The sequence below is a fragment of the Oryctolagus cuniculus genome, chromosome 5 (assembly GCF_051225735.1).
Source record: "Oryctolagus cuniculus isolate XC-2025 breed Fujian yellow rabbit chromosome 5, ASM5122573v1, whole genome shotgun sequence".
In the NCBI taxonomy this organism is placed as follows: domain Eukaryota; kingdom Metazoa; phylum Chordata; class Mammalia; order Lagomorpha; family Leporidae; genus Oryctolagus; species Oryctolagus cuniculus.
In genome coordinates this window covers 52,141,589-52,169,234 of record NC_142871.1, presented here as the reverse complement: position 1 = coordinate 52,169,234, position 27,646 = coordinate 52,141,589, and the positions used below count along the sequence as shown (strand labels likewise).

At 38.9% G+C, this 27,646-nt stretch overlaps 1 protein-coding gene and 1 pseudogene across 4 annotated transcripts in view; one reads left to right on the top strand and one right to left on the bottom strand.

Moving 5' to 3' along the window:
- SLC35F1 (solute carrier family 35 member F1) overlaps positions 1–27,646 on the top strand; it is a 586,228-nt gene that overhangs the window by 300,406 nt on the left and 258,176 nt on the right. The window lies entirely within an intron of this gene.
- Positions 21,112–22,156, bottom strand: LOC127492982 (myb/SANT-like DNA-binding domain-containing protein 7 pseudogene; annotated as a pseudogene).

Below are 27,646 nucleotides of genomic sequence, written 5' to 3'. Positions count from 1 at the left end.
TGTCTTTAAGCACCAGCTGATGTGAAGAGTAAAATTGTCTAATTCTAATTCTACTTTTGTAACCTGCCTCTTCTCCATCTCCCCACCAAAAGTGTCTTGAATCCCTCCTTTGACCTGAGATTCTGGAATTTCACAATAATGCTACTTCTTATTATCCCTCTCTTCGTTCTTTGTGCTGGATACCTGGTGGAAATTTCATTCTATAGGCTCATTTATTTCAGTTCTGTGATATGTTTTACATATTTTTGTTAATTTGTTACTTGTTTTCTTCTTACATTTATTTCTGAAATTAATATTCAAAAATTGAACATATTGGACTAATTATTTATATGCTTATATTTTGCTTTTTTCTATCTTTTTATTATAAGAAACTTCCTTGACTCTGTCTCCTATGCTTTTATTTTTAAAAAATTTGGAATATGCACATTTAATGTTTAATTTCCAACAGATCTTTCTTGGTTTTTTGTTTCTTTTAGCAATATCATACCTTTTCAAATCCTTCTGAGCATACAAACAAGATATTCTTTAATGACTTTTTCATTCATTTTTATAGAAACAGATTTCATGTTTTCAGTTCTAAGAAGATAAGCATACTTCCATCCCCTCCATTTCTCTTTCCCTTAATATCCTTCCCCTTCTTTTCTTCTTTTCTCTTTAATGTTTGTAATAACATATTTTCAATTTACTTTATAATCACAGGCTTAATGCACAACTAACCATAATGTAAAATGTAGAAAGACCGCTGCTCCACAGGAATATAGACAAGGGTTTAAACAACTGAACAAAATAAGATATCAGTTTCATTCTTATACATTTTTTCTTTATTAACTACTACATATCAGAGAAAACACAAGGCATTAGGAAGCTAACTGGCAATTCTGTATGTAGGTTGAGTATATTGATAGGAGGGTTTTAAAAATTTTATTCATTTTTTATTTATTTGAAAGAGAGAGAGAGAGAGAGAGAGAGTCTTCCACCTACTGGTATACTCCTTGAATGTCCACAACAGCCTGGGATGGGCCAAGACAAAGCTGGAAGGCCAGGACTCCTTCAGGATCTCCCACATGGGTAGCAGAGACAGAAGCACTTGAGCCATCATCTGCTTACTCACAGTATGCCATAGCAGGAATGCTGGACCAGAAATGGATTAACTGGGATTCTAAGCAAGTACTCAGATATGGGATGTGGCCATCCCAAGTGGTAGCTTAACCGCTGTTCCCCATGCCTGCCCATGACTGGAGTGGTTTTATTTTGGGCTTTTAAATTCAGAGTTCACTATTTCGTTGAAAACCCAGAATTCCCAATTATTATTTCTTTCTCCCCTTCTGTGAGTATTCAGTTTTCTGTTAAGATAAATCTCACCTGGGGTGTGTAGATGCATAGCTATCAGGAATCTTTTGCACAGAGATGGAGGAAAGATGGAGCCCCCTGTCACCTGTGTGCTAAAACCTCCTCTGACCTGTTATAATAATAACTACTGCTCCATACAGTTTATGTCTTCCGGAAATTTGTTCACATCTCTTGTCCCTTGATGACCTCTCTTCTTGTTTGCTCGCTTACGGCTTTGTACATTTTTAATTCATTTTCCAGCATGTAAGCGAGGACTCTGGAGGGAGAAAAGACAGATACATTTTGTCAGGATTTAACCTAAAGTTATGGACTGTTTTTAATAAAGTTCTCAGGAGGATTTTTCATACTAACATCTTGAACCACTGAACAAAGTTGTGGGAGCACATTAATAGTGGCTTCGGGAGGAGAGATGCAAAATGGGAGCCTGCTTCTGCTGTGGAAGACTTAAATACTTAAATGCACCTGTGAGTTTTATCCTCTATGGAAAAGACTAAAATATACCCTGGCATTTAAGAGATCTGGCTTTATGACAGCCCAGATTTGAATCCTAGATTTGTTATGAGTAGAATAGCATTTGGAAGTTGCTGAAACTCACCACTTTTCATTTACTCATTTGGGCATACTTTCCTAACTAATTCATAGGGTTGTGTTGATAATGTTTGCAAAGAGATTTCTACAGACATTTCTTACTTTAAGATGAGGTTGTGTCCCAATAAACCTACCATAACTGTAATTCTAACTTATAACCCATATTCTAATTCTTAAATTCATGTAATCCATTTAACCTACAAAATATCATAGCTTAGCAATACTATACCCTATAGAGTTTCAGTTGTTCACATGTTTTGAGCACATGGCTCACTGGGAGCTGGATTCACTGAATTTCCCAGCATCACAAGAGAGTATCATGCTGCAAACCACTAACATAATAAAGATCCAAATTCTAAATTCAAAGTCAGTTTCAACTGATTATATATCAGTCATACCCTCATCATGTCAAAAAATTGTTAAGTCAAACCATTATAAGTCGAGGACCATCTATGTCTGGCACATGATATGCCCTTCATAAGTATTCACTGTCGGGCCGGCACTGTGGCTCACTAGGCTAATCCTCCACCTGCGGCGCTGGCACCCCAAGTTCTAGTCCCGGTTGGGGCGCCGGTTCTGTCCTGGCTGCTCCTCTTCCAGTCCAGCTCTCTGCTGTGGCCCAGGAATGCAGTGGAGGATGGCTCAGGTCCTTGGGCCCTGCATCCGCATGGGAGAACAGAAGGAAGCACCTGGCTCCTGGCTTCGGATGGGCGCAGCACCACTTGGGGGGTGAACCAACAGAAAAGAAAGACTTTTCTCTCTCTCTCTCTCTCTCTCTCTCTCTCTTTCACTCTTTCACTGTCTGACTCGGCCTATCAAAAAAAAATAAGTATTCACTGTCATTCATTATTATTAAGTAGCTATCCCTTAAAGATCAAATAAAATGCTGTCTATACATTTAGATAAAACATGAGTAAATCAGTTCTAAAATCCAACATGTTTAGTTATAACCTGAAATCAAAATGACATTTAAAGACATTTTATAGCATAATTGAACAAATACATATTACTGTTATTTTCATTATTTTTAAGATTTCCTTATTTGAAAGGCAGAACAATAGAGAGGGAGAGAGAGAGATGTTTCATCTGCTGGTTAATTTCTCAAATGTCTGCAACAGCCAGGGCTGGACCAGACCAAAGCTGGGAGTCTGGAGTTCCCTCCTGGTCCCCCACATGAGTGGCAGGGACTCAAGTAGTTGAGCTTTCACTGCCATCCCAGGTGCTCATTAGTAGGAAGCTAGATTGGAAGCAGAGTAGACAGGATATAAACCGGCACTCTGATATGGGATGCCAGTATTGCAAGCAATGGCTTAACCTACTGTGTCACAATGCCAGTATCTATTATTTTCAGTATCAGTATTTGAAAAGAATTTCCTGTCAATAGTATTTAAATAGTGAGCAATATATTACAGTGTGTACTCTCATGATGTGTTTTTAAAATACAATTTACCACCTAATGATTTATCTAACAGAAGACAAATTAATCCTTTGTTTTTTTTTAAAATTGGTTCACACATTTTAAATTGATTTATAATATAAGTGACTTGAAAATCATTTATCATATTAAGATTTAGAGAAAGAAATGTGACCCATTTTTTATTGTTCTGATGTTAACAAATCCAGGGAAATCTGCTTGTCAAAATTGAAAAATGTTTTCAGTTCATTATATAAATCCAAAAAAGCTAAATTATTTTAGCTTTTCCCCATAGACTGTTTTTTTTTCATTTATTATAGCATGTTTTTATCATTATGCCCTAAAACTGAGAAAATTGACTTCTAGTCCCACCTCAGCTGCAGACTACTAGTGTGTCTTTTCTGTTGTCTTAATCATATCAAGCTATATATACAGGTGAAGCAGTGGTGCCTCTTTCAGAATTCACCACAATCTCTGAAGTTGTTGCATGGACAACAATACTATTTCTGCATTTATGGAGCAAGTGGGTAATCCAAGTTTTGTCACCAAGTGCTATGGTGTTCCCAGAATGGAGTATTAGGTCTTCTTGGTAAAAAGCTCTTTGCCTCCTCAAAAGAATATCATAGACTTGGCTCACCTGGGATTATTTGCTTCAGCAATTGTAAGGATATCCAACATTCTTCCATACTCATATGTTAGGATCTTCTTGAGGATAGAAATGTAGATTTGTAGTTATAGTCAATCAGTAAAGTACAAGTTAAAGTGATCTGGTAATTGTCCAGTTACTTGGAGACATATAGATTTTAAAAGTTGATATTTGGGGGCAGGTGTTTGTCCTAGTGGTTAAGATTCCTCTAACCCACAACAGAATTCTCAGGGTTTAATTCCTGACTCTGGTCCCTGATTCCAACCTCCCATCAATGCTGGCCGAGGGAGACATTAGTAGTGGCTCAAGAAATTGGGTCACTGAAATCCATGGGGGAGAGAGATCTGGATTGTGTTGTTGGCTCCTGGCTCAGGTTCTAACCCAGCACTGGACATTGCAGGCATTTGGGGAATGAACCAATGATTGGGAGTTTTTGGGAGTTTGTTCTCTCTGTCTCTCTGCCACACACACACACACACACATATCTGAGGGGCTGTGTACTTCACCTTTGTTACTTATGTGCCAGTGTTTATTTCCAATGCATTGTTTATGCAGCCCTATTCTACATGTATGGTCTGAATGAATGACAATGGAGCCAGGTTCTGTTGTGAAACATGGTGCTTGTTTATTAAGAATTTTGTGTCTTCAAAAGAATTTGGTTAAATTAGTCAGTTGAATTCTTGAATCTGAAGTCAAGTTCTCATTTATACTGGTCAGATGATGAATGGTACTCAAACATTTCTCAGTTCTAATTATAGTTCAGAGGATTTTTAGTTTCTGCAGTGGTTTTGCATTAATTGTCATAATACATTAATAGCAATGCAATAACAGCTTAAATCTGCATGATAAATGGAAACTGGTGCTATTTCTAAAAGAAAATCTGCTATTAAGTTTATATTGGCATCCTTTTAGCACTAATAAACAGTCCATCAGATTTTGTGGTCACACATCTAATTTTTTTCTTCCAGAAACATTTTATAACTGTAAATTAAGATGCACTGGGAGCTTAATGCAAAGATTAAGATGACAAATATTATAATTAGATGCATAAACAGCAGGAAAGCACTGACTAACATAATATTTAAAGCCATGTTTGTATTTTTGTTTGCATATTAGTCTCTGAGTTACAGGATATACTGTTATACAAATGCAGTATTTTTGATCTGTTATTGCTTTATTTTTAGAAACCATCTAATTGCTCTTTGGAGATGATTGTGGTGTTTGATGGATATAAATTTTCCATGCTTTTGACTTTTTGACATTCAAAAGAATAACATTTATATTATCAAATCCATATATATTTTCCTTCATGGACAAATGATATCAAAAGTTTTTCTTTGCCTCATTTAGTGTTGTTGTTTTTAATTTAATCTATCAATTAAAATTAGCTTTTACTTGACAGTTTGAAAGATCTGGCAATGCCAAGTCTCTTGTTTCATATACAGCTTTGCCTGTACTTACCAGAAGGTACTTACCGGGTCTCCACAGGGCCACTCCTAATCAATGTTGAGACTGTCACCTTCACTACCATGAACTTATCATAATTGTGCTGGAAAGCCAGTATTCTTTCATCTAGTGTGATCATTAATCTTATATAGTATGTGTTTGGCTCATGTACTTAATAAAATTTTACATTTCTGTCTTTTAGTATTCACGTGTTTTATGCTTAGAAAACATTTCCCACTTCAGATTATACAAATAGCTTTCAGTAGTTCCTGGTGTTACTTTTATGCTTAATGCTTACATTGAAATATTTTTAATGCAAGAATTTACCTTTTTATTTTCATGTTTTATCAATATAAAGAGAACAGATTTTATGCATTCTGTGGCTACAGTTAGAACACAACCACACTTTGCTAACTCTCCTTGTTCCCTTCCCCCACAATGTCCTTTATCTCTCTCGTCTCTTCATCAGTTACTGCAGAGAAATAATTTTACTTTATAATCACAGGATTAATTTGCCAATAATCATAATATTCAACAAGTAAAAAGTAGGAAGACCACAGTTCCATGGGCATATAAAAATGAGCTAAAAGTGACAATCATATCCCAAAGTGAGCATATCAATCCTATATGTTTTTTGTGTTCTGTATTAGCTGCCACATGTCAGAGAAAATATATGATATTTGTCTTTTTGAGACTGGCTTATTTTTTTAAGCATAATGGTTTCCAGTCGCATCTATTTTGTCACAAAAGACAGGATTTCATTCATGGCTGAGTATTAATATATAGTACATATACACTACATTTTCTTTATTCATTCATCAGTTGATGGACATCTGCGTTGATTCCATGCCTTAGTTATTGTGCTATGAGCTGCAATAAACATGGGGATACCAATAACTTTAATGTGCTGATTTCATTTCCTTTGAGTAAATTCCAATGAGTAGGATGACTGGGTATATGGTAGATCAATTTTCAGATCCCTGAGGAAACTCCATAATGTCTTCCATAATGGTTGTACTAGTTTACATTCCCATCAACAGTGGATTAGGGTACCTTTTCCCCCCAATCCTCACCAGCAGTAAGGTGAAATTTCATTGTGGTTTTGACTTGCATTTCCCTGATGGCTAGTGATCCTAAGCAATTCTTCATCTATCTATTGGCCATTTGAATTTTACCCATTGAAAAATGCCTGTTCATGTTCTTTGCCAGTTTCTTGACTGGATTGTTTGTTTTTATATTGTTGAGTTTCTTGAGCTCTTTGTGGATTCTGGATCTTGACCCTTTATCAGTTGCATGGTTTGAAAATATTTTCTCCCATTCTGTCAGTGGCCTCTTTATTTAGTGTTTCCTTTGCAATGCAGAAACTTGTCAACTTGATATAATCTCAGTTGTCTGTTTTGCCTTTGATTTCCTTTGCTCCTGGGATCTTTCCCAAGAAGTCATTGCCTATGCCAATGTCTTGTGGAGTTTCCCCCAATGTTCTCCTCTAGTAATTTGATAGTATCAGGTTGTAAATTGTGATCTTCAATCCAATTACAGTTGATTTTTGTATCAGGTATAAGGTAGGGGTCTTGTTTCGTTCTTTGACATGCAGAGATCCAATTTTCCCAGCACTGTTTGTTGAAGTGATGGACTTATCTCCAGTGATTGATTATCTTGTTTGTAGATGGGTAGATTGATTTCTGTGGTTTCCTTTCTGTTCCATTGGTCTACATGTCTATTTTTGTGCCAGTACCAGGCTGTTTTTATTGTAACTGCCCTGAAGTATGTCTTCACATCTGGTAATGTGATACTTCTAGCTTTGTTTTTGTTGTTTAAGATTTCTTTAGCTATTTAGGGTCTTCTGAGTTTCTCTATGAATTTAGCATCACTTTATCTAGATCTGAATTTTGAATTTCCTGTTTTGTCTTGGATGACACTGATTATGTAAATTGTTTTTAGTAGTATGAGTAATTTATGAACATGGAAGATTTTTCCTTTTTATGATTTTTTCTATTTTTTTCTTTAATGTTTTGTAATTTTCATAGTAGAGCTCCTTCTCCTTGGTCAAATTTATTCCAACATATTTAAATTTTTTGTAGCTATTGTGAATGGGATTGATCCTGTAGGTTCTTTCTCCTCCATGACATTGGCTGTCTATACAAAGTCTTTTGATTTTGTATGTTATTTTATATCCTACAACTTTAACAAACTATCTTATAAGTTTCTTCTTCTTTTTTTTTTAGATTTTTATTTACTTATTTGACAGGTAGAGTTACAGACAGTGAGAGAGAGAGAGAGAAAGGTCTTCCTTCCATTGGTTCACTCCCCAAATGGCCACAATGGCCAGCGCTGCATCAATCCGAAGCCAGGAGCCAGGTGCCTCTTCCTGGTCTCCCATGCGGGTGCAAAAACCCAAGCACCTGGGCCATCCTCCACTGCCTTCCTGGGCCACAGCAGAGAGCTGGACTGGAAGAGGAGCAACCGGGACTAGATCCCGGTGCCCATATGGGATACCCGCGCTGCAGGCGGAGGATTAGCCAAGTGAGCCATGGCGCCGGCCCCAATCTTATGAGTTTCAACAGTCTCTTAGTGGAGTCTTTTGGTTCCCCCCTATATAGAATCATGTCATCTGCAAGCAGGGATGATTTGACTTTCTGCTTTTCAGTTTGTATCTCCTTGATTTCTTTTTCATGCCTAATTGCTCTGGATAAAACTTCCAGGACTATTTTGAATAGTAATAGTGAAAATGAGCATTCTTGTCTATTGATGATTTTTGCATCTGTGTTCATTAGGAATATTGGTCTATGGTTCTCTTTCTGTGTTGTATCTTTTTTGCAATTTGGAATTAAGGTAATGCTTGTCTCACAGAAGGATGTTTGGAGTATCCCCTCCTTTTCAATTGTTTTAAATATTTTGATAAGATTTGGAATTAGTTCTTTTTAAAAAGTCTGGTAGAATTCTACACTAAAGCAATCCAGTCCCGAGTTTTCCTTTGTTGGGAGGATCTTTATTACTGATTCAGTCTGTGTTATTGTTCTGTTTAGGATTTCTATGCCTTCTTGATTCAATATCAGTAGATTGTATGTGTCTAGGAATTGTATCCATTTGTTCTAAATTTTCCAGTTTTTTTGCATATAGCTGCTTGTATTTTATTTCTGGGGCATCCATTGTTATATCTCCTTTTTCATCTCTGGTTTTATTGATTTGGGTCTTCTTTTTTTGGTTAGTTGGGTCAATAGTGTATCAGTTTTGTATTTTTTTTAAATAGCTCTTAATTTCACTTATTGCTTTTTTGGGAGGGGTTGTATTTTTTGTTTCAATTTTGTTTATTCTCTAATTTTAATTTCTTAATTTTAAATTTAATTTCTTAATTTTAAATTATTTAGTCTGTTGAAGCTTTCCACTGTTTGTTCTATTTGACATGTTTAATTTTTTTTTAATATTTCAGTTTGATTTCTCTTCAATATATCAATCTCTCAGCAAAATTTTTCATCCATGTTATGTATGGATTTCTTTGTATTATGAATTTATTTGTGTTTCTGAGTAATTTTATGCTCATTCTTTTGAATTCCTTTTCAAGCATTTCATCAATCTCTTCGTTTTCACCTTCTAATGTTGAAGTATTGTGTTCTTTTTAAGGAGTGATGTTGTCTTCCCTGTTCTCATTTCTTGTATTTCTGTGTTTTCTTTAGGAATTTGTGGAAACATTTGTTGGGTTTCTCCTTTGATAAATTTTTTCTTTGAACTATGCCTCCATGGCTTAGTGTCTTATCTTGCAAGGGATATCGAAAATTATGTGCTGGATGCGGCCTGGGAGCTCTGGTCAGTGCTCAAGGATAGGGTGAGAATACAGGGTGACACCCAAGTTTGGCTTGGTAGATCTCTGTCACCTGCAGGGGAGAGGTTATAAACATGGCATAATCACCCCCTCACCACCTCTCTTCCAAGGTAATCAGCGTCTTGGGTTCCTCACAGTGAATATATTTACTATCCACATAGGCTCATGAACTGCCAAAGTAACTGTGTGATCTTCAGTGTGAGCATGGAACACTCTGCAGTGATCCACCCCAGGTAGTCAGGGTGCTCTGAGCCTCTGAAACCAGACCTGGTGATTGTCCAGAGACCCAGGTACAGCTCATGCCCTGTCATGCATTCACAGAATTTCCAAAGTCGCAGCAAAAAAGCTGTCACATTCATAGGGTGCAGAGGATCCACTCTCAGCCTCGCAAGCCTGCCCTGTCCATGGAGAGAATACAGATGTTCCCACTGCCAGCTGCCTGTGGATGCTCCGCCTCAGCAGTTTGAACCTCAGAGCTTGTGATCAGGTAAGAAGATGGTAGCACGTTACAGTCCCAAGTAGGTCCCCAGACTCCTACCCACCCTCCTGGCCAGACTCAAAATCAGTGGTGAAGGCAGATTTTTCCCTCTGGTAAAATCCCCTGGCTGCACACACACAAGAGCTACTGCAGCCTCCACTGGTGTTAAGATGGTTCTTTCTCCCTGATGGTTGCCTGTCACCCTTGTGTGGTGATGGGGAGAAAGAAAGGTGCTTTTGCTTCATTGGATTAGGTGGGTACCCTGCCCCGCCCCTGCTGGGGATCCAGACTGGACTCAAAGTCACTGTTGTCTGCAAAGTTCTCCTTCAGTCAGTATTACCAGTGGCAGGGTTGTCATAGTCTGCTCTCAGAAGCTGATGTCTCCTCCAGTCTCTGGCTACAGGAGTCATAGGTGGTATTCCTCCTTGTTGCTGCATTTCTGCCTTTTCCACCCAGCTCCATGGCATCTCTCCTCTTTCCGTAGAATTTCTATTGCAAACTTCTCTTCAACTCTCCACTGGAAATGCACGTCCTCTTCTTTTCTTCTGTTATTTTCCTCTGATCAAAATCAGCCATCTTTTTCCTATTCAGCCATCTTGGGTTACACCAAGAATTAAAAATTCAGGTGGGGAGGATTTTTCTAATTGATTCAAATATTCTTTATTAAGTAATTCATACTCTCACCCTGAATTGAGAATATTCAACTGAAAATATGTACCAAATTATTACTTTAAATTATTTGTTTGCCCTTTTATAGGAAGAAGTGATTCTTTCATTGCATTAAAGCATGTCAATTATTGTAGGCTTATAAGCTTCACCATATTTATTACACATAGGTCCAGCTCTTCTCTTATACTTGAAACTTTACCTGTTTTCTTTATCTATATTTTCAATTTACTTTAAAATGAGTTTTCAAGCCTCCTTCCACTCCTAAATTATCACTATTCCTAGATACTATGTTTTTTTTTTAATTAAAAATTGAAATTTAATGAGTTATAGAATTAGGTTTGGAGAACTTACATTTTGTAATTTTTTCTATTTGTAAGTAAAGCATTGACATGGCCTTTGTTGTAAACAGACAGGAATACTGAAAAGAGGAGCACTCAAAAGTGTGGGGAATCAAAGTTCACAGGGATAGAGGAGAGCCCAGCTGAGTCAGGGCTTCTGTGGAGAGGCTCAGCAAAGAGGTTCTCATAGTAGTGGTTTACGTTTGGATGGGTGCAGGCAGTGGGAGATCCATAGATCCATGTAGAACCCTTGAACTCTGTTGTTGTGTCACATCGTTCCAATATATCACCCCATGAAATACAGAAATGGGCATAACCATTTTATTATATAAGAGGAACAAGAATATATCCTTTGAGAAGCTAAGCTGAAAATTTTGTAAGTTCAGTGGCTGGAATTAAATGGGTAAAATTTTATCAAAATATTTAAGACACATTTCTGTGTAATGCTTCTTATAAATAAAGCATTTGGATATATAAGTTTACTTGTGATAAACATAGAAAGTGCTAACTATTGGTAAACTTCAACTAAGCAATATGTGATCTAAAAATGTTGGACTGCAAAATGAGAATTGAAAATAGTTTTATTTGGAAGCTTTGTCAGCATATTGAAGGCAGTGCAGAGCATACAGCTGCCCCTGGAGGTTCCTAACCCAGGCACAGTCAGCAGAGTGGAGAAATAAATTAACTGCACTCAGTAGTAGAGGAAAAGAATTCCCAGAAAACTCTGAAACAGCAAGAAATCAGTTTGAAGACCTTCCCATCCAACCATAAAAGTATTACTAAAGCCATTTTTCACCTAGTCTGACTGTGTTTTAATTTTCTAGCTCACTAAGTTTATCTCAGTAGAGGGTTAGCCTTGCCTTGGTAGTCAATTTAAGTTCTGCCTCTTGGGATTGAAAAAAATTAGAAGGCAAGTGTCACTCTTTAATTGATGTCCTGCAAAGACTGAAGCAATGGATTTTTTTTTATGGCTTCTCATTTTACTGATAGTACCTTGAAAGCATGACACAGTAGATGGAGTACTTTTTATTATTTAAAAATTAATATAGGGCTGACACTGTGGAATAGAAGGTTAATCCTCTGCTTGTGCTGCTAGCATCCCATATGGACACCACATCCAGCTCCCTGCTAATGCACCTACGAAAGCAGTAGAAGATGGCCCATGTGCTTGAGCCTCTGCATATACTTGCAAGACCCAAAAGAAGTTCTTCGTTCCTGGCTTTGGCCTGTTCCAATCTTGGCCATTTCAGCCATTTGAGGAGTGAACCAGTGGATGGACGATTTCTGTCTGTCTCTGTCTCCTCTCTCTGTATCTCTGCATTTTAAATAAATAAATAAATCTTTTAAAAATCAATGTGGTGAGAGAAAGCTCTTTCTGAATTTGTATTCAAAGTTTATAAACAGAATAAAGCAAAAAGTATTTCCCCACATTGAGCCAGCTCAATTTGAATTTAATTTAATCAAATAGATGGAGAACCCTTATAAGGTCACTAATTAAAAAAAGAATAGTTGGAATTTGGGGACAGTAATTTGGAAAGAGTGGCAAATTCTCCTGTTCTCTTTTGTTTAATATTGTGAAGATTCTTCAAACAAATACATAAATTGGAAATGATGGGAAGTTGGGAGGGAAACTGTATCAACCATATAACCCTGCAGTATTGAGGAACAAAACTTTTATGGTCACAAACCAATTCTTTAGGAGATGGGAGTATTTATTTATTCATTTTCTTATGTAAAACAAAAGGCTTAGACAATTGATCCAATCCTGCCTGGTGAATAGTCATTCCCATGGCAATATATTGAACATAGAGTTTTAGCATTACAGTCTCAAGTAAAACTTTGTCACTTGGAGGTAGTTAGGCAATTCAGAGTTTAGTCTCTCCTCGGGATTCTTTTTGTCCTTCTCTTGGGATCTCCTTCATTACTTTTCCTCCAAGATGTGTCAGGGTGCAGAAAGAAGCTTGTGTATCCGTTTAGCATTGGTACAGCATGGTAGAGAGAAAGCTGATGCCTCCTTGGCAGTGGTACTGTCTTTGGACCCTCAGTAGTCCTCAGCTTAATTGACACTGGGGATCCTGAGCCATGGATAATTGAGACTTATTTTATTTTATTTTATTTTATTTGGTATGTTTCCTGAGCACACACTTCTGAAGTTTGTTTTCTTTCCCATGGCATTTTGAACACTGGGTGATCTTCTGGTCCTTTTACTGGACAACTGGGAGTCCACTCTTTAAAAAATCGCAGTAAAATATACATAACAAAATTTGTTATGTAACCACTTTATGTGTACATTTTAATGGCATTAATTGCTTTAAATATTGTACAACATTCACTATTATTGATTTCTAAAATGTTATCAATGTTCCCAACAAAAATGCTACATCCTTCAAACAATAACTTCGCATTCTTTCTTCCCAGCTAGTGGTGGCCTCTATTCTATTTTCCACTCCTAAGAATTTTAGTATTCTGGGTACCTCATATAAATATACTCATACAACATTTGTCCTTTTTTTTTCATTTTACTGAGCATAATATCTTCAATATTTATGTAGCATGTATAGAATTTACTTCCTTTTGATGACTGCATCATGTTCCATTGTATGTATGTAGCACATTTTTGTCCATAAAGTTTGGGTCGTTTCCACCTTTAGGCTACCGTGAATGATGCTGCTGTGTGTTTTGATGTGCAAGTATCTGAGTCCTTGTTTTCAATTTTTGTTTTTTTGATGATGTATGTAGTTGTGGGCTTGCTGGGTATTTACTTGTTATCTGAATGGATTTTTTGTATCTGTTGGTACAAAAGAAGTTGAAGAGGACTCCATGTCCAGTTTCCTTGGTCTTGTCCAACAATACAGAAGGAATTTCTATACCTTCTTCTTCTTGTCAGAAATTTTCCTTGTACCATATTCTTTGGGCCTTTTATATTCAGGCTTGTAAAAAAAGTAGACCCATATCTCCAAACTCTGCTTTTTTTCATATGTAAGGTGACTGTAATATTGTGAAAGCCTATTATTTTCTACAGTCAGGCTTTCAAAATTTATATCTTATCTGAACATTAATAACAAATTAGCAGGGGTGGGCATTGTGGCAAAGCAGGTTAAGTTGCCACTTTGGATGCCTTCATCCCATATCAGAGTACTAGTTTCAGTCTTAACAGTCTGTTTCTTAACCAGCTTCCCACTAATGTACCTGGGAAGCAGCAGATAATGGTTCAAGTGCTTGGGCCCCTGCCACCCACATGGAGACCTAGATTGAGTTCTGAGCTCCTGGCTTCAACCTGGCTCAACCCAGCTGTTGCAAGCATTTGGGGGAGTGAACCAGTAAATAGAAAAATAGAAGATTCTCTCTCTCTCTCTCTCTCTGTGTGTGTGTGTGTATATGATTGTGTCTTTCTGTCTCTTTTACATTGCCTTTCAAGTACACAAAAATAAATTTAAAAAAACACTTAAAAATTAGCTTGAGGCTCAAATTTGCAGGTCTAATATCTTTCTTCCTAGATGGAATTCACCGTAAGAGCTGATGAAATAGTGCCCTCAATTCAGTGAGTGAGGAATTGTAGGGAATGAAAAGATATACCAGTGTATCATACTATTATCCCCATTAATTCAGCAGTGCAAGTTCATTGCTCAGTTCTGGACAGCTTATGTTATTTGCGCTCATCATGTACCTCACTGCCTCAGCTCTGCTTTTGGTGAAACCACACTACTGTGGAGGGTACTGGGATCACATTTGGCTCAACAGATTCTGGAAAGAGGCTTTAAGTGCCCTCCTATTGGCAGATATACATAGGGTCTGTTTTCAGATTTTGTGATAATTATAATATCAGAACTCACTGTGAGTAAAGCTTTGATACATGTCTTAAAATCGTATGATAAAGGTGAGGAATGATAAATTGGCTGCATGGTAACAAGAATTGCAAAAATGCATACTGCTATTTTGTATAATTATTGATTTCTAATGGCTTTGCTCTGACCTTAATTGAGCTATTAGAGTCTAAGCCAAGTTTGAAATAAAATGAAAGCACTTGTAGCATATGCAGGAGCTCTTCTAGTTTGATTGAAATAGTGATTGGGAAGACAGTGGGAGTCCCTGCTGGTGTGCTTGAGTTCCTACTGATGACAGAGCTAAAATGCCTCATCACCTTGCCCAAAAACAGTGAACTCATCTGAACAGTATTTCTGCTGCCTTCAGCCTGGAGAGTTCGGCAGAAAAACTGATAACAGTCAGTGAAGAAAGAAAACACTAATGAAGAAGTCAGAAGTGTTCCTGACAACACGTCGATGCCCTTCTACTTATTTTGCCAATATTTGCCTGGAAACACTAACTCTCAGCATCTTTATCTCTTTATTGTATATATTGGTTTACTTTAAGGGCAGAACAATGTCTAAATCTGAGAAGTTGGTGATCCCAGATCCGCTACTTCTGTTCATCAGAACTAATTTCCTAAGTTCAGAGCTCCAGATGGAATCTTCTCTTTATTCTTCTCTCCTCTTTCACTCTCATTAATTTCCATTTTGTCCATAGGGTATTCACTAAAGTTTTCAATGATGGAAAGACAAATTCCTAAGTGAAAAGGCATTTTATATTTAGGACAGACCTTGTAGAGATGTTAACCAACAAGTGTATGTCCAGAGAGAAGCCCAGAATAATGAAACCTAGTAGTTGTAAACTCTTACTGCCTTTAACTTAATTTTTCCTTGAAAATAATGTGATCTGTTATTGTTTTATGGGTGGTATGACCTGGCCCATTTCTTCAGCCAGGTTTGTTTAGGCTCAATACATGGCACTTTGCAAGTGCTGGTTAGTTCCATGCCTTCCAAAATCTTAAGAATTTTTAGACCATGCCTTTTCTTTAGAGGATTTTTGCTCTAAGTCTACAAATTGTCTGAAAACATTTTTGTTGAGAGTAGCTTGACCCCTCATTTAATCCAGTAGTTCTCACACTTTAGTGATCACCAGAATCACCTGGGGAACCTTTGAGTCAAAATTTCCACATCTCAGGAATATATGTTTTTAAAGAACTCTCCTTGATTCTGATGATTTACCAGATTGGAGACCTTAATCCATTTTTGTACTTTAAAGAAGAAACCTGTATAAAACAAGTGATTCCTAAACTATAGGTTTAGCCTACAACGCTATAAAAAAATACATGTCAGAGACTCAAACTGTGAACCACTAAAAGGTGGTTTAATCTGCTGTGGCACACAGCCTACCCCCAAACCTATTTTTAAAGATACTCAAAGATGTCTTGACCTAAACTATATATATTGCTTTAAAATATTGATAACTAGTGATGGAAGTGGTTGATATTTGAAGGGTCAAGTAGGCAATTTTGGAAAGTTACAGGAACAAACATGGTGTGGAGATTATCTCTGATAAGAGAAGAAAATATAAGAAATTTAAGAAATTCAAGAAAACACTAATTGTTGGACAAAACTATAATACCTGTCTTTTCCTTAAAGAATTATGATCAGGCTTCATTTACAGGAACTCAGCTGTAACAAGCCAAAAAAATTTTTTTAGCATAATGTTAAATACAACTAGATCCAGAAACTCAGAATGAGAGAGCTTGATCTCTTTGTCTTTTGGCTCTGTTTTCCTCTGTGTTGACTTCATTCTCAAGTAAGCTCTCTCTATAAGGCAAGAAAAAATGGTGGCCACTGACAAGCTTATACCTGTTCTCTTAGGTAACCCAAACAGAAGGAGCCCTTCTCTCCTACAGTATCCACAATCCAGATCTCAAGAAAAATGGCCTTGCCTGAATCAGCTGTCCATCCCTGAATTTGTCACAATGGCCTGGTGAATGAGGACTTGAATTATCAGCCTATGCCACACCCCCTTTGGTTCTTGGGGATACCAGGACCACTCAGAGGAAAGCTTCCCAAAGAGAGGAAGGAAAAATCTGTTGAGTGTGAAAAAACAACAGCTGTTCTCTAAAGAACAGATTAGATGATTTTGCTTTGTCTGTCCAAAATTCTAGTATTCATTAAATTTTGTAACCTATGGGGAGTCACACATCAGGCACTTCTGAGGCAAAGAGAATAAGTTTCTTATCTGGTTGTATATTTTTAATGGTCCATTGGAAAGAATGTGTGACTGAAATGAAAACTAAATCTTGCTGCATCTAATATTATGAAGCTGAATTTATGAAGTAAACAAATGTGTAGACAGATGCTTAAAACAGCATTTTCTAAAATACATGGATCCAAGAGGTAAAGTAGTAGGGATTATGCTATTCATATATAGTTTTATGCAAATATATTCCTGAGAAAAAATATGACCTTGAACTAGAGCCATCCACTGCATCCCAAAACCTGTATAGTGATGCTTACAAGAAAAGAAACAACAAGGAAACACTAAGGTAAAAATACGTGATTCAAAATTCATTAAAGTCATCCTTGAGTTCCTTCTTTCCCAGATATTCAATCCAAATAATTAAAGAAATCCTTTTTACTAAAATCCACTCCCATGAAACCATTATGAAGTCAAGGTCAAGAAGCAATTTCATACTTGGTTCTCTGCAGTGTGATGTGTCCCTGAAAAGTGTTCTGTGATGTATCTTGATTGTTATTGGGCAATGTATCTTACTCCTGGATACAGATGAGCAATTATTTGCAATTGAGCTCTCCCTAATTATCATCATTTAAGGGAGATCATTATTGTCATTTGAAGTTATGAAGGACACCTTCTCAGCTTCACAATGCAACCCCTCTCTGCTGGTCTCAATATTTCATTATTTATGCTGAGGCTATTTGAATAGAATTTTGAGCATTGGCTCCTCTTATGTCTTTTGCTATACAGACACAGAACAGTAACACATTTGAACATTGTGAGACATATTCTGAGCCCTTTACTTGCATATTTTGCTTAGTTTTCATAACAGTCAGATGAGACTTTTGAACAGTCAGATGCTTTGACTTGACCATTTTCCAGGCAGAGCTGAGTCTTAGAGCAATTAAATAACTTTCCCAGGGTCACACAGCAAATAAAGCTTGACACCAGGATTCTAGCTTCGTGCCATTCTGACTTCAAAGCCCAATTCCTTGACACCCCACCCCGGTCATTTCCTGTCTTCCTAACCCCTGACCCTGTAAAACCAAGAGTTTGAGGCTCTTAAATTATGTGAGGGAATCTAACGAGACAAATGACGTATATTCCCCCAGCTGATTGTTTTTCATATTAAATTGCAGTACTTTAAAGAGATCTAACAGGCCTCACTATGTTAGCTCTAGTTTTACAGACATCTTCGCAGACGTTTCTCAACAACACCAGGCAGACCTCTGAATTTCCAGTCTTTGCTTGTACACCACTGCGTTGAAAGAGATACAGAATAATTTAAACACAGAATTTGTCCGTGAATGATTTACCTTCTAGTGGCAGAGGGGAGGCAGGCCCAAGAATAACTACTGAAAAGTGCAGTCTGCTGTGTGCTTCAAAGTACACTAACAAATTAATACTTGCACGAACATAAGGTGCTTCAAAGGTGGGTGATGTTTGCTCCCGCCTCAGGTGACGAGACAAGGCCAGATGCAAGTCATTGTAAGGACAGGCAGACAAGTTTTCGGGGACCTGGGGAAACTTGTTTCTTTTCCCAGCTGTCACTGCACTGAGCTGATTCCCTGCAGCAAGGGAACTTGGCAGCCTGTCTGTCAGGGGCTTCAAGATCTCATCACTTCTTTTTTTTCGTTCTTTTTTTATTTACAACTAAAACTTTTTGTTCATACTAGAATTACTTAACAGAAAAATAAAGGCGGTAGGAGGTTGGTATACGTAGCACCTTATTCACATTGTGGTTTCAGCAAGCAGAGTTAATCCTACTGTGGTTTTCAACTTTGACAGTCATGTCATCCTCTCCTCCGTCCTAAATGATTTCTCTGCCAGCAGGCCCATGGACTTGGTACTCACTACTGTAGCATGTTCCTCCCCATGCCTGTTTCACTGTAGTGCCTTACACATTTAAAAGTATCTACATTCATCTATTCATTAATCCTCACAACACCCCTGTGAAGTAGGTAGGACAATTATTAGCAGTTTCCCATTTTGTAAATAAGGAACCTGAGTCAAAGAATGGCGAACAGACTCGTTTGTCTAAGGATGCGCAGGTAGAAACGGCCGGGCCTACAGTGCAGGCAGGATTCCTAGGGCTTGCTTTAGCTCTCTCCTTGTGACAACTTCCCTCCACTTGACACTGTTTTTCTGTTTTCTTCTTCAAGGCCTTTCCCTCACTTTTTTCTCCCATTAAAATTACTTCAGCCATTAGAATTTCACAATCATCTTGAACATTAATTCCACTTGTGTTCTTCAGCATTTCTTGTATCTCAAATAAATCCCTATATACTTTGTTACCATTAAGAGATTTATATAGTATAGTTCTCAGTTTTCAATGAACTTCCCTGCTTTTCCAGAAAAATCTACCTATGTATGTATGTGTTATCTAGTTACAACCAATACCCATCCTTCCACAAAATGGCCACAAACAGTTGAGATAATGTGTACAATTTATATCAATTTCAATGCTATGTATGTTTAGTGTGATGCCCAAGTTAATGAGAATATTAATAAACATTAATATCATAGAATACATCATCAAAATACAATTGTTACCAGTTACATACATTAATATGCTGCTGTGACAAATATTACACTCAATTTTTTATGATACTATTTAAAACTTTTTAGAACTGGAAGGCACCAGGAAAAAAAGCATCTAGTACAATCCTTCAATTAAGAGATAAATTGAGGCAGAAAAAGGGCAAGTGATTTGCCTAATGAAAAAAAAATTGAAAATTAGAATCCAGGAGTTCTAACAAGATTCCACTGTATTCCACCACACCAGCTGCTTCATATGCCCATCACTCTCACCAGAGCAGCTTCCTTGTTTGCCATCTAGTCGTGGTTCCAAGCAGGGTCCCACTGCTCATTTGACCATTTCTCTACCTATTTGTGTGTCTAGCACTTAGGTAAGAACCCAAGCCTGCAAAATCCCTTCCCAACACACCCACTCTTTTTTACTCCAGCTTGTAAATCACAGGAAAGCTTTTTAAATAGCAAGGACTCCTATCTGTATCTCCTAGAAGTACTAAGTAACCCTCAAAAAGCTTGAAGTTAGTTCAATGACGGCCAGTAATGGCTTTCTTTCTAAAGTAAATTGAAAGTACAGCTTATCACTTTCATGTCCTCCAAAGACAGTCACTGTGTATGGATGAGTGGGTGAGGCAGGGGAGAAAGGAAAGTGGATATTCGATGAGGGCTTGCACTTACAAGTGTCTGTCCAAACCACCCTCTAGTGCTCCCAAAGTTAAAGGGGAAACGAAAGCTATTCTCTTTGATCATGTGCTGTTGACTAGATGAACTTTTGTCTCTGCTATCTGAGAAAAAGTGACCTTAGAAAGTTTTCTAAGACTTCTTCTGTATAACATATTAGACCAAAAATAGAATAAGCAAACAAAAACACCAAAAAACAGCTAGCAGAAAAAAATAAAATTTGTTGAAAGCAGATTGCAAACTGAAATAATGTGCATTGTTTCCAGTGTTCAAATGGCAACCAATATTTAAAGACATAATTTACTCACACTTCTTTATAAATAGCTAATATGAACCATAACAAACTATTGTTGTTTCCTGTTGGTCCTTAATCATATCCTTACATTGACAGGAGACTATGAACTAGTAACATGAAGGAGGGAGAGATGGTTTGACTACTCAGAGTGCTTACCCAGTGCTGTTCAAATAGCAGTGAAAATAGAATAGATAAAGGTACAAATATTTGTTGTGCCTATACTATCTAAAGAGCCACAGAGGGATTTAAAAAATGAAGCTCTCAAACTCTATGTAACAGTCAAGTAAACTAGTAATGAGTCATAGGACACAACCATGCTTCTCTATTGTATAAATTAATGTGCACACCCTGGTCTTGCCTCAGCCAAGGTCATTTGCATTAAAAAGTTACATGTGTGTAGTGCTTCTAAATTTTAAACCCTTTCCCATTTATTAGCCTTATGATCCTCACAACAACCCTGTGAGGTAGGCAGGCGAAGAGTTACTATCTATCCCTCATTTTACAGATGAGGAAACTTGTAGACAGGGTAAACGAAATCTCACATCAGTGACAAAGCCACAACAAACTAGCTCTTGGACATGGGCCCATGGTTTTCTATTAGGCTACCCCTCTCGTTTCTGACAGATCTTTCGATTTGTGGAGATTTCTGGGAAAAGAAACTAACAGGCATATTCCTATTCTGCACACTCATGGTTCATCTATTCTTTTCTGAGGAGACAGAAAAACAGCCAGAGTACAAAATGGCAAGTGTTGGACTGGGCTGCTCCCAGCTTAGCAAAGGCACCTTTTGTCATCATCAGTTCCTAGCTTTTGCTATTTGAAATCAACCTCTGAAGCAATTTTTCAAGCCTTAGCTGAAAAGTACCAGTTGCCTCTTCCACTGCTGTTGCCAAACATCGGACTGCAATGACAGCATCTCTGCAAAGCTCATTGGCAATGTCTTGCTGAGCACCAGCTTCCCCATTAATAGCAATAGCAATTCTCATGGCAATCTCCCGTTTTCTGCCAGGTCAGCTGCAATAGTCCTGGCCACTAACTGCCTTCTTCGCCTTGCCCACCTTGGAGGGGGCTCACTGGTCCAAGACCTATCCCCTCCAGAAACAAAAATCAACTCTGGAAGAGCAGACTGGATGCTGTGGTGTGGAGGCTACACCGGCAGGGCTGCGGCTGGTGCTGGTGCAGGGACTGGACTGGACACACCCATTCTGGCCATGGGGCTGCTCTGACACGGAGCAGATGCACCTCTGAAAAGGTTGTGGGAACTGCTGTAGTTGTGGTCCCTTGAAAGCACCCTGCACCCAAGGATTCATCCCAGGAGTCCTCAAGCTCACTGGTTTCTTGTATCCAGTTGCTCATTCTCAACTGACAATCCTCATCTGATCCCTGAACTGTTTTCAAGGCAGGCTGATGGTTGGCTGAGTTCTTTTTGCCTTCAGAATGCTGGTGCCCTCTTACCCTGGGTTGTCAGAGGCCACCAAGTTCTGATCACAGTTCTTGATCCAAGCAGCAGCTTCCAATACGTTATCTGGGTCAGTCACTGTCTGATTTTGGAGAAGCTGATGCAACGTATCATAAAATGGACAGTGAGTGGGGTGGATCACCCATATTCATGGCAAAGGGCAACGTGGGTCCTTAAATATAATGCCTTCAGAACTTTAAACTTGGAGCGGCACTGATGTTCCATATGACGGAAGCCTTCCTGTTGCATTCACTTAGACACAGCCTGGTAGACATCTGCATTATGATGCACAGTTTGGAGGCATTGAGTGTAGTCTGCCTCCCCTAACATGTAGTTCATGTCCCCTGTCTGGACCTCCGGATGCTTGCACTACTATTGGCACCGGCCATAGTGAATAAGAAAGGAAGGCTACTGAAGCAAGCTCTCAGGCAGCAAGGTGCAAATTTGAAGGTGTGATTAAACTCAGTATGTTCTCAGTGTATTTCCAGAAGCCAGCCAATTCTTCCCTCTCAGGGCTAATTGCTGAGAAACCCGGTCCAAGGACCACATTTCTGCCTTCTGCCAAGGATCTGCTTTATTTTTATCCCTGTATTTGAAATATTTCTTGTTCTACTTTGTTTTGCTGGCAGTCCAACAACCTCTTCATTGTCTGAATAAGCAACAACAGCAGGAGTAACTCTGTCACCTGCATCGTTTGCAACCTCGCCTGCCAGCCTTCCTTATAGATGGCCACACAGGCTGAGGTACAGTCCAGGTGAACTCCGGTGGCCGCCATGAGGCATCAGAGTGAGCAACAGCAGAAACGAGGGGTCCCTCAGTTGCAACAGCTACCGGCCGCAGATCTCATCACTTTTATCCCTGATGCTGGCTAGTTTTGATCCAGGGTCTCATTTTTTTTCAATAATAATTTATGGAGCTGCACCCCTGCCCCAAGTTAGTAGTATGTTAAGATAATAAAAATCAGATCATAAGAGTAAGAAGAATCAGAAAAAGAAAATTCAAACTGAAACTGCAGTACTAGGAAAAAGAGTAAATAGCCTTCGTTGGTGGTGTCTTTTTCTGTCCTCAGCCATAGTCACATTATCCAGGAAACACTGATTAAGCATCTTTATTCTTTGATTTGTTTAACCCTCTTCCAGTTGTAAGCAGTGTGAGTGTGGCATGCAGGGAGCACAGATTGGACCAAGCAGTCAGAAACCAGCGAACACACTCCTTACTGCCATCAGGCCACGCCCACCCCAACTCATCTACTAGAGGCCACTGAGATTCTCCTAGAGTTGGCATCCACACCTAAGGAATCTTAAGTGATTTCTTCCCCTTGGGACTAAGAGACTGTCTCTAATTTGAGTGTGTCCTCAATAAGGCAGTTGCTAAAGTATCCACTTTCTGAAGAGTCAGCTGGTTCTGACACATTTATGATATGCTGTTTCCAGTTTGTACCAAATTTCCTGGAGTCTTCCTTTTCAAATTAAAATGAAAACATCCTTTTCATAGTGCATTTGTTATATTTTCACAAATGCATTTGTTATATTTGTTGTATAAAAGCTATTTGAGCCTGTTATAAATCTAGTGCAGTCATCCAGCCTGTAACTTTATGTCTTGTCTTCAGGACAGCCATGCTGAATAGTAGCACTTGGATTTTACAGCCTACCCTCAATGAATTCATATGATTATGTCTAATAAATGATTGCATGATTGGGGTAACTCTAAAGGCAATAAGTTTCAAACATAAGTTAGGTCACAAAAGTGTGGAAATAAGCATTTGATGGATTTAGGGGCTTCATTTACCCTGAATAAACTTTCTAATCCTGAGATTCTGTAATTCTCTATGTATTTTTTACAGTGCTTGTATGCTGACTTCTAGTCCTAGTTCCCTTTCTTAAATAGTCACAATTCACCCAGTTGGGAATTTTCCTTGGGATTTCTATCAAGCTGTCCATGCTGTAGTCTATAAAGTTCCCTTTCTTCCTTTTGGTGACCCAATGCCTATGACCTCTCCTGATGTGACTCCCTCTCCCGTTTTCTGTGCTTTCTCAGAGACTGGTGTTAGCAGCTCTTCTGCTCACTAACGAGTTCTGCAGTTTCCACCAGATGTGATTTATCAGTGTTAGGATACTTGAACTCGCTCAGTGTGGCCTTGTGCTCTTTTGTAACCCTCTGCATCTCCGCAAAGTCACTCCCTCTTAGCCAGGCCCATTCTTGTCTCTTCATTCCCAGTTACTTTCTCATTAACAGAGACGGAAGCCCAAGAAGAATGTGTGGTTCTGCTGGCCGCTAAGGTCTGGGAAAGTACAGTGTCTGTGCAGTCCAGGCTGCACCCTCCTCTGGACTTTGATCATCAGCTCTAATTTAAGAGAAGTTCTCACTCTTGACCCATGTAATTTTTAGGAGCCTTTAATCTTACTAAGGTTTCTAATCTGTGTTTGTCAAATATTTCCAGTATTTTCCCTGGTCTGTATGTCCTTCTGTACATATTTTGTGTATGCTCCTTAAAATACAGGCTCACTGTGAGTTTGCCCAAGCATCTCCTTCGGTGGTTACTTCCTTTCTTCCTCAGCAGGCTCACTCAGAGTTTTATGCTCTTCAAAAGTGCGTCGTGCCTGACTTTGCCTTGAACTTCCTGCTGTCTGCAAAAGCCAGCCTGTAAAACCCAGTCAACATACTGGTCCTACCTGTCTAATGACATAAAGGCACTTCAAGAAGTTCATGGAAAAATGGAATTATGATAAATTAATTTTTGTGCAAAATTTTTTTTTTGAAATTCAGGCATCATTGTTTCACAACATGCATTTTCCATGAACCCCTTGAAGTCCCCTCGTATTCTCCCTTCTGCCCTTTCCTGGAGCTCTGAATTGATGGGCTCTGTATGCATTTGCTAGGGCTTCCATAGCCATGTAACACAGGCTGGGTGGCTTACCTGACAGAAATCTGTTTTCCCGTAATCCTGGAGGCACTAGTTATATTGGGTTAGAGCCAACCCTCATCACCTTGTTTAAACTTCATCACCCATTTCCAATTATACTCAAATTCTGGGGGTTAGGACTTCAGTGGAGTCATTTGCGGGGAGAGGCAACACTCAGCCCATGATAGGCCCCTTTCCACATTAGCAGCTGGTCCTGACAGGTCAGAACCAGGTTCACAGAAACAGTTGTAGAGTGGTGCTTATTATTGTTGTTGTTTGGCCTCTTCTTTTTTCTTTTAGAGATGAAACTTCAATAAGCAGTTGAGTTTGTCTCTGATGATCTGCTCTTGCTAGGCTCAGCACAGGGTCTGACTCTCCCTACCTTTCTCTCTGAAAAGCATCCTAAGTACTTGCCTTCTATTTGTTTTTCCCAGCAACTTCTATCAAAATTCTCTCCATCTGGGGCAGGTAATTGCTGTAGTGGTTAAGGTATCACTGTTTGGAATGCCTACATTTTATATGGGAGAACCTAGCTTTGAATTCTGGGTCCATTCCCGATTCTAGCTTCTTGATAATGTGCACCCTGAGAGGCAGCATATAATGACCCAAATTGTTGGATCCCTGCCACTCACGTTAGAGACTTAGATTGAGTTCCAGGCTCCTAGCTTCAGCTGGCCCCAGCCCAGACTATTGCAGATATTCTGGGAGTGAACCAGCAGACGGGAGGGTGATTCCACCCTCCCCCCCCATTTCCCTGCTTTTCAAATAAATAAATTTTAAAATAAACTGTAAAATTTTTTAATCTTCCTCATCATTAAGTTCAATTCATGGCCCAGCCATTGTTTTCTTGGTTTTACTGCCATAGTACCCAGTCTATATAGTAACATTTATGTTTATTTAAAGTTTCTGTTGTGTTAATATTATTTGTCTGGCCTACCTTGTTTATGTAAGATAGTGAGCACCAGGCCGGTGCCGCGGCTCAATAGGCGCTGGCACACCAGGTTGTAGTCCCAGTCGGGGCTCCAGACTCTGTCCTGGTTGCTCCTCTTCTAGTCCAGCTCTCTGCTGTGGCCAGGGAGTGCAGTGGAGGATGGCCAAGTCCTTGGGCCCTGCACCCTTGTGGGAGACCAGGAGAAGTACCTGGCTCCTGGCTTCAGATCAGCGCACCGGCCGCAGCGGCCATTGCGGGGTGAACCAATGGAAAAGGAAGACCTTTCTCTCTGTCTCTCTCTCTCTCTCACTGTCCACTCTGCCTGTCAAAAAAATAAAAATAAAAATAATAAAATAAAGTAAAAAAAAGATAGTGAGCACCTTGTAGAAACATTTTATTATCATGTTCATCTTTAGTTACCTTCAAGCACCAAGCACTTGGTTGGCACATAGAAATCACTCCTTAGAAATATTGTGTTAAATCTTATCAAAAGACTGAGAATAGTGATCAAAATAGCAAACATCTAAATTGTCATTTTAGTGACACATTTATTTTTATTTTTATTCTTGACAGGCAGAGTTAGACAGTGAGAGAGAGAGAGAGAAAGATCTTCCTTTTTCCATTGGTTCACCCCCAAGTGGCTGCTATGGCCCGCACGCTGTGGCCGGTGCACTGCGCCGATCCAAAGCCTGGAACTAAGTGCTTCCTCCTGGTTTCCCATGCGGGTACAGGACCCAAGGACCTGGGCCATCCTCTACTGCACTCCCGGGCCACAGCATAGAGCTGGACTGGAAGAGGAGCAACCAGGACAGAATCCAGCACCCCAACCAGGACTAGAAACTGGGGTGCTGGCACCTCAGGCGGAGGATTAGCCTAGTGAGCCGTGGCGCCAGCCAATAGTGACACATATTCTTGAACGTGCTGTATGATAAATCATTGGTATGTCTAGGATGATCACTGTGTTATTTTAATAGTTTTAATGGTTACTTTAAGTATTTAGCCTAATTAAAATGTGTATCCTCCCACTGTAGGTGAGACCCGTGTGGAAAGAAGCAGCCACAAAAGAGAAGGATATACTTTTTTCTGAAAGGAGGAAAGAGCTTCCACTTTGCTTATGGCCTTGTAGAGTTAGTGGATCCAAAAGCCTTCCATAGCTGAGGCAGCTCATGTCAAGCACCTCGGGTGATCACTGATGTCATACAAAAGAGTGTTAATTGTTAAATAAATAACAAGAGTAACTGTGCACTAACTTCCCATGCAGGACCTCTGTCCTCAAAGAGTTCTATCATCAGACTTAACAGTAAAGCTTGTTCTTAAGAATCACTCCCTTTTAGTGTACTGAGTGGAGGATATTCTTATGTCTTATAAGTTAAAGTTATGTCTAAGAGCTTGCAAAAGATGTATCATTCTCGTGTTCTTCTTGATAGATAGTTAAGTTTCTAAAATGAAAGAAGGGGGAGAAGAGAAGGGAAAAAGGGAAGGGAAAGGAAAAACAAAGAGAAATCACCTTGAGACACAGTGACTTTGAACAGCCCTTGTCGGACTGTTGAGGAACAGTTTTTTTTTTTTTCCTTTCTTTTTTTCTTTCTCATACTACACGTTGAACTCTTTACCTAGAATACAGTTAATCCTCTGTATATAAAGTTACATGAAAATAGAATTTAGTGAAAAACAGGACAGGGAACAGGAGAGGGAAGTGGAAGAAGGGTGAGAGAATGGGTGGGAGGGTGGGTAGGGTGGGGAGAATTACTGTGTTCCTAATGTTGTATTTATGAAATACATGCAAATAAATAAAAAATGTGTATCCTCTCACATATTTTTCATAGTGATCTCACCCATAGCACTATTTATTCCTAGCAATTTATTATTCATGATAGAGTATCTTTTTTAAAAAAGATTTATTTGTTTATTTGAAAGGCAGAGTTACAGAGAGAGAAAGAGAGGAGAGACAGAGAAAAATTTCCACCTGCTGGTTCACTCTCCAAATGGCCTCAACAGCCACAGCAGGACCAGGCTGACGTCAGGAGCCAGGAGCTTCTTCCATGT